General features: G+C 35.8%; 1 protein-coding gene across 4 annotated transcripts in view; it reads left to right on the top strand.

The window, feature by feature from the left end:
- The first annotated feature begins 6,984 nt into the window (after positions 1–6,984).
- LOC131805125 (rootletin) overlaps positions 6,985–8,612 on the top strand; it is a 90,703-nt gene continuing 89,075 nt past the window's right edge. For 2 of the 4 annotated variants that reach the window (XM_059128386.1, XM_059128385.1), the window contains exon 1: positions 6,987–8,026. The gene's annotated coding sequence lies outside the window, so the exon portion shown is untranslated. Of the gene's footprint in view, positions 8,027–8,612 lie in introns of all 4 variants that reach the window. The other 2 variants (XM_059128384.1, XM_059128383.1) reach the window with 2 other exon arrangements.

Genomic DNA, 8,612 nt, shown 5'->3' with positions numbered 1-8,612 from the left:
GTTCAAATCAAGATACTTTTATGTAAAAATGTTTTCTTTACGAAATGGCCGAACTTACAAGTTTTTTTTACTTGTTGTTATTTGCTTCTGTCAATACATTATGGCAGTTGTTGTTAATATGTACAGCAGAACTCCATAACAACTTTCTTCGGAATTCGAATCGAAAACTGGTAAAAGCCAACATAAAAATTAGAAATGCGGACGATATTACTTCTGAGTTCGGTCCGAAATCATTCCGATAACTGTAATTTCCCTTCCAACATTCCCATGAATATCCTTGCGAATTCGGTCTGATTTCGGCACAAAACTCGGCCAAAGGTCGGACGAATACGCATCCGAAATCGGTTTGAAGTCGGGCCGAACTCAGACAGTTTGGTTCGCTGGGTTGGTGCAAGGTTTGTAAATTAGAGTGATTGAATATCTGTATCGAAAACTGCTCTGCTCAATTGACGGTTTTTTAAAAATATAAACAAATATAAGACGATCAAGGAAAAACAAAAACAACAATTTTATTTACATTTGGGTTAAAAGGGCTTACATTTGCATATAAACAGTTTATGTTTCAAAATTATTCCAAATATTAAATTCATTTAGAAGTTCTTATTAAATCATTTCCGGTTTATAATAACACTGTGCAACAAATCTTTATTTTTTATTTTGAAAAATACTAGGAAATAATTAAAGACGAAAGTGTGATAAAAATTAGAAACTAAAAAATTCTATTTCAAAATTATAGTAAAGATTCTTATTGAAAATATTAAGTTTTGACAACAAATCACCTTCAATGTTTACTTATTACAGTCACTAAAGAAATAAGATATACAATCAATACATTTTAATGTGTGTCCAGAAAATATCGGAATATATATTTGTACTATAATCACATTTGTTTCTGCTTTAGTAGAACGAGTGGAGATAAATTGAGATTTCCTTTAGTAATATTCAGTTATTATTTTCCTGTAAAAATATTTTGTTTCACGGCGTAATGTGGAAACAAGTTTCCAACCACACCTGTTAGGCATTGATTTAATTAATTCATTCATTTGAATGACATGGCACTCAAAGCGGAATTTTCGATGTTAAATTTGCCTTTTCAAAATTGTGACATTTCCTTGATTTTTTTTTTGTATTTGTGACATGATATTGGATGCTTTTTTATAAAGATGTGCTCATGAAGAAAACTTCAATAGAAGCCCTTTTACGTTCCGATTGAAACGGTGAACTGGACAGAAACAACCCCTCAAAATATTATTACATAACTTTTTTTGTTTTATTTTTAAACGGAGGATGAAGGTATGCCAAAGAGATTTTCTCTAATTTATTTTTTCTTTTAATTTATGTATTTTGTTTAGTTTTTAGCATTTGCGAGCGTCTTCCTATGCGTGGCATTCTTTGCCTCTAGCCAGATTTTGTATCCGGGTATTAGGATTAACCGGGTGCCAGTAATTCAATCCAACGGTTCTGTTCAAATATTTTCTACTGTGATGACAGCCAGCCCAAGACCTTTGCTCCGTCCAACTCAATCGCCGGTCGCAATAAAATTGGAAGAGCCCGCAAATCCAGAAATTCGACGAACTCAATCTTTGGCCCCAACTAATTCACAAATGCCTGCAGGCACTCCTAAAGCTTAGTTTAATTTATTAAGAAACTATTTTATTATCACTGTTTTTGAAAGTAAATGCTATTTTTAACGAAATATTGTGTTTATTCGATGGGGTGAATCGAATCGAAAACTTGTGCAGAGTTATCCTCCGAATTCGGAAAAAATAGCTTAGTTAGCTGGGATATTTTGATTTTATGAAATGATGTATTCAAGAAAATGGTTGTGTACGTGTAGAAGCAAAATGAACAATCGAAATATATGGCTAAAATGATCAAAATACCGAATATATTCATGTACTGGGGGACTATAGGAAAACGAGGTCTATAAGGACAATGTTCGAATTTTAAACAAATCCTGAAGAAAGCGTGGGCCTATATATACAGCATTCTGCCACCAGAGGTAGAACATTTTCTGCCAAATTTCACAGCTCTACGTTAAATAATTGATTGATTTGGTTGTGGTCTCTGACGAATATTTGGGGGTGGAGGTTTTTGTATTCGAATAATTTGCTAAATATTTAAAAAATAGAAAGTTGCCTTAACGTCTAGATGTGAGGAATGCCAGTTTACAGAAAATTTTGCTGGTGAGATAAAAAACTGAAACAAAGTCAAACGCCATAATTTGTATATTTTTTTTAATTTTATTGAATGAAGCAAACGCCCGATGAAACCGTCTCACGCTGCCGAATGTTGCTCTGCGGTATTTTGGCCCATTCCGGGCGAAGCGCTTGCTTGAGGTGATCGACACTTTGGCTTTTTTAGTGCCAACCTTGCTTTCCAAAGTACTCCAGACACAATAGTCCAACGGATTGTTATCCGGAGATTTTGGTGGCCATTGTGCGCTGGAAATGAAGCGAGTAACCTCATTTCGTAACCATTCTTGGGTGGCGCGTGCCGAGTACGATGGTGCTGAGTCCTGTTGGAATTGTCCAAGGTCTGCGGCCAAAATGTTTGCGTGCCCAAGGCTTTAATACACCCTCCAGAATATTTTCGCGATAATATTCGGCATTTATTCTGATGCCACAGTCGATTGATACGAGTGGAGAGCGACCATCGGCTGATATGGCGGCGCACACCATCATCATGGCCGGCGCTTAATTTCTGGTGGCCAACCGAAGCTGCACATTTTCAGCTGACTTCTTTGGCAAGTAAACACGATCATTTTGTTTGTTTACAACTGCTGGACAACGAATGTTTTCTCGTCGGGGAAAAACAAATTCGGCAGTTCACCACTTTCGGCCAAGCGAAGCAACCCTTTAGCTCTTTTGAGTCTATTTTCTTTCTGTTGCGGTGTAAGTTCTTACACTTTTTGGAATTTCAATGACTTTATCCGAACTTATTTTTCAATATTTGCCGAATGGAATATTGCGATATATTCAGCTCACGAGCCATTTTTCGGTCACTGTGACGCGGGTTTCGATCAAGTCGCTTCTTTACTTTTCGAACCATTCCTGCTGATGTTGCTGTTTTCTTCCGTCCACTTCCTTGACGTCGGGCTACGCTACCAGTATCACAGTAACGAGCGATGGTACGAGACACAAAAGATTTATTCACATTTAAATGCTGGAGTGCTCTAACGATAGCTACTTGTGGTTTTCCAGCCAAATATAAAGAAATCACACCATCACGCTTGAATTCCATCACGTATAACTTTTTTTCTGGAAAATTCTCACCAAAATGCTTTTGTAGCTTATAAACAATATAATGATCTGTGACTGCAATAATTTTAACAGCTGTCGGACGAGTGGCTTAGAAATGACAGCAGTCTGAAGTTGGTTGCAGTTTTTTCATCTCACCCTGTATATGAATTCAATATTAATGTTTCAGGTAGATATAAGCAAAAGAAAATACGTAAAGTTGTAATTTGAGTTTACGTTAAGAAGTGAATGTTTATATAAAATAATATTCTTTCTAATAATTTTTTTTTGGAACCGACCATTAGTTAGAATAACAAGTAAAAAACATTAAGTTCGGCCGGGCCGAACTTTAATTGCCCTCCACCTTAGGGGAAAGGAAACATTAGAAACCATTATGATCAACAAATGGGTCATGTGGGTCATAATGGGTTCTAGGTCATGTGGCGGAAGAATGTATGTATAGGTCCACGTTTCGGTATAGCCTCCATATAACGGTATCTCCCGATATTCGGTGTTTTGATTATTTTTGCATATTTTTAAAGGGATTTGTCCAGAAATTGGTATCTTTAGTTCGTAATGGGTTGTAGCTCGTGTGGCGAAACAATGTGTGTGTAGGTTCACATTTTGGTATAGCCCCCAGATAACGATACCCCCCCAATATTTGGTATTTTGATGATTTTTACCAATTTTTTTTCACTAATGTTTTGATGATTTTTGCACATTTTTTAGCGGATTTGTCCAGAAATTGGTATTTGTAGTTCGTATTAGGTTGTAGCTCCTGTTGCGAAATATTGTATGTGTAGGTCTACCTTTTGGTATAGCCCCTATATAACGGTGCCTGTCGATATTCGATATTTTGATAAAAATTGGTATTTTTAGTTCATAATAGCTCTAGCCCGGTGGCAGAACATTGAATATTTAGTTCCTATAGCGCACATATAACGATACCCACCGATATTCTGTATTTTGATAATCCTAGTCACATTTACCCACATAATTGTTCTAAATTTAGTATTACAGAGGATTTGATAGATGACAGTCCTTGAAGTATAAATTTGTCTATAGAGGTTCCCGTTTTGGTATGGCCCCATATAACGGCCTCAATCGCTTTATGATATTTTGATAAGTTTAACTGCATTATGCAAAAGGTCTTACTGGTATATGAAGTTTAAAGTGAAACACGCTTCACTTCAGATACTTTTATATAAAAATTTTTCCTTTATCTAAGGTGGAGAGTATTTAATTTTCGGCCCGGCCGAACTTAATGTTTTTTACTTATTTTCAATTATAACAGTGTTTTTGTTTTTTCTATTATTAGGCAAAAAATATGTTCACAGAGAACTGTTGTATCAAAAAAGTGTATACCTACTATACACCAAGAAAAGAAATTGAATCACCAAACGTCATATCGAATTTGACACTGGTATTACTATAGAGTTAAATGCCATGGGCCCGCCCAAACTTAATGTTCTTTTTATGCCCTACACCACAAGGTGGTCAGGGTATTATGTCTTTGTGCATTTGTTTGTAACAGGCAAAAGGAAACGAGATAGACCCATAGTTCCTTTTGATGATCTGCATAGAATCACATTCTGAGTCGATTTATGCATGTCCGTCCATCCGTCTATCCATTTATTTTTGTAAACAAAGTACAGTTCGCATTTATTGCCCTATCCAGATGAAATTTTACACAAATCATTTGTTTGGCCCAAGGACACACCCTATTGAAATTGGAGATAATCGGTGAAAATTTAGATATAGCTCCCATATATATCTTCGTCCGATTTGCTGTTTATTGTGCACCAAACGTGTAATATCAGCCTGAATAGTATGAAATTTTGCACATACAACCAAATTAGACCTGAAAATAAGTATGCCAAATTTTATCGAGATCGGTTCAGATTTGGATATAGCTCCCATATAAAACTTCGACCGATTTACGTTCTAATATTTGTCCAAATGGAATTGAATTTGGCACTTACGACCGAATTGAGTCTAGAAGCTAGTTCGTCAAATTTGGCGAAGATCGGTTCAGATATAGCTATAGCTCCCATATATACTGTCCATCCGATTTGTTATATTTGTTAACCACAGCCGTAATATGCACTCCGTAACAACAATATTCAGGGAAATATATCAAATACAGCTCAGAAATATCTTTGCCAAATTTTATTGAAATCGGTTTCGATTAGGATATAGCTCCCATATATATCTTTATCCGATTTCAAATTAATTGTGCACCAAATGGGCAATACAAGTCCGAATTTAAAAGATACAAATGCTTCGGCATATATAGTCCTTTGAACTTTAAATTATAATTATCATTATAATTATATATAATTATGAATGCGTGTATGTTGAATTCTCCCATGAAAACGATTAATTGTTATGCGGAGCTCTACTAAATTAGTAAAGTGGTGTGGGGTATTATAAAGTCGGCCCCGCCCGACTTTAAGACTTTCTTTACTGGTTTCACTTTGTATTGTTGTATCTTTTCTCCGTTGTTCTAACTATTTCTAATACGACTTTGGCCATTACAAATAGTTTCAAAAAAAAAAAAAAATAAAAAATAATAATAATAAAATATGCCTGTAACAGCGTTACCTAACATACGATATACTCGATCGTGGTCTATATATTGTGATTTGAAATTGAAAGGGAGTCAAAACACAATAGTGCAAAGTTAATTGTTTCGGCTTTCCTTTTCACATAAAAACGTATACGTTCCATATCTTAAGGGCTAAGTACATAAGAAGCTTGAAGTCATGGCTAGGCATATTTTGTGACATTTCACAAAGGGATTACAGAGCCGCACTAAAATCCAGCCGTCGTTTTCCATTAAAATTTGACATTAATATGCCTAGCCATGACTTCAAGCTTCTTATGTACTTAGCCCTTTAGGCTGCAAATACATAAAAAGCTTGAAGTCATGGCTAGGCATATTAATGCCAAATTATAATGAAAAACGACGGCAGGATTTTAGTGCGGCTCTGTAATTCCTTTGTGAAATGTCACAAAATAGGCCGTGCCATGACTTCATGCTTCTTATGTACTTAGCCCTTTAGGAATACTACGTTTATTTATCTGTTCTTGGACTTAAACATGGACTTAAACACAGAATTCGACCCCTTCATCTTAGGAAGCTTTTTCGGTGATGTCAGTGTAATATAATTAAGTTTTACATGACTTATCAGACCAATATTTTAGTTTCTTGTTTTAAATTATTTTCTTCTTTGACTTTTATACTTTTATACTCTAAAGGCGTGAAAATTAAAAAATATTTGTTCGAAAATAAATATAAATTTCTTACCAGCGGTACGCCCATACTTAAGGAAGAACTACAAAATATGCATTTGACAATGAAGGGACAAAAAAATAAAAAAATTTAATCGTATGATAGCCTGAGATTACCATGGTTTATTAGTTGGTAGACTTTATGATATGGACATTTTACCATAGTAGGGAAGTTAAGTATTTGTGTATGCTCCGCCGAATTTAAGGTAACGCTGTAAACGTTTTCTTTTTGCAGCTCCTGAAATTGTTGGAGAACTTTGCTTTCGCTATAACAAAAGTCAAAGTCATTTTCCGATTTGTCGATAAATTTCACAATGTGATACCGGAAAAATGAAACATAGGAAAACAGATAAAGAGAGCGAGAGGAAAATTGAATTTCCCAAATACATTTTCGGGGCTAAGCGATCTGCGGCACAAGTTTCCACACGTTAGTTCTTCTCCGAGCGTGCTAATGTTTGCAACGAAAATCGCAGCGGAATCCGTGCCGTGCCAAAGAAACGCCATATACCTGCAGCGAGAGTGAAAGGGATAAATATATTGTTCAAAAATTAAGAAGCCATTAAGAAATCGATTTGCTAACTAAAAGTATATAAAATAAGCGTATTTCCGTTAAAATAATTAATATCCAATTAGAATCCTATTGCTAAACGAAAGATACGGAAAACGTATGAAATCGAAGTGTTCCATCGATTCATAGTGCAATTGTGAGTTCCCCCAGCAAATTGTGTGTCAAGAATCAACGGAAAACTTCTTCTGCTCGATGTGTTGCAATTTCAAAGAATCTGTTCTATTTTTATAACAGAGCTAATTTTTTCAACGAACGCAGTATTTTTGGTGATATTTCCAAAATAAATTTAGTTTCCCCTTCGTTTTTAGTTTCAATTTCTAAGGGAGATCGGTGCCTTTTTGACGGAATTAAGTGAAGAATTTAATAAGAAACAAAAATAAACATACCTATAAACGCACATACGAATACGGGCGCTCGCACACCTCAACACCCGGGCAATTGTCGAAAAAAATACGAGCGGCTTTGAAACAATGCCACTGTTCGATTGCATTTCCATTCCAGGTCAGGAAATTTAGCACTGAAGGGTGAAGAAGCCGCAGCAGAGCTGCGCCAGCAAAGCAACAATAAATTGATCCAAACCGAAGCGAAAGACCCGCGACACAGCGAATTCCAAATACACTGAAAGAAAGAAGGCAGTATTACGCAACTTGTTCTGTGTAAAACGAAGTGGAAAAGTAGCCACAGACAACCGCCAACTGACGCCGCAAACCGCCAAACGACCACATCAATTCATCAGCCGTGATTTGCGTCGTCACTGTGGGACTTCAAATCACCCGGGCCATTCGTAATCTGGTGGTGGCACACAAAGAACTTCCTGCAGTTAGCAGCAAGCAAGGCACGTCGATCGACGAAATTTTGGTAGTCTTGTTGGACGCATTTGCATTCCCCATTTTGAGAAAATATTAAAAAAGAAAAACATTTTCTCGTAAGTATACACACACACACACACACGCAAATACGAGTACATACATACTATGTATGTCTACACTTGTTGTTTTTGTTTTCATCTTTGTCGAAGATCGCTTTCTGATGGTTTTTATTCAAAAACGAGAAGAATTCATTGCATGCCGACTTTTGCGTCACACATATGAATGTACAATATACGTATATACATACATACACAAATAAAATTCGATTATGGTTTTGCGCCTGTATACAAACACCTGTGTACCTACATACATACATACATACATATATGTTTACCATTAAATGGTGCGAATAACTTTACAATCATCAATCATGTGAATTTATACAAACACATGTAAATACCTAATTATTTACTTAGAGGTCTTCAAATGTAAATGTGTGTAATAAAAGGTGTGTCTGGTTACTCTAAAATTTGTAACAATTGTTACAAATTGTTACTGGAAGTCGTCTGTTAACCCGAAAGTTCTGCAAAAGAGAGCGGTTGGAGAGAGAAATTTTGACAGTTCTTTCAGTGAGAGTTTGCAAATTCTTGCTGGACAAATTTCTTCTTGCAATCACTTGCAACTCTTCTTCTTCTCATTCAT

The sequence above is a fragment of the Musca domestica genome, unplaced genomic scaffold (assembly GCF_030504385.1).
Source record: "Musca domestica strain aabys unplaced genomic scaffold, Musca_domestica.polishedcontigs.V.1.1 5, whole genome shotgun sequence".
Lineage (NCBI taxonomy): Eukaryota > Metazoa > Arthropoda > Insecta > Diptera > Muscidae > Musca > Musca domestica.
Note: the sequence above shows the minus strand (reverse complement) of the source record. Positions and strands in the feature narration are given on the sequence as shown.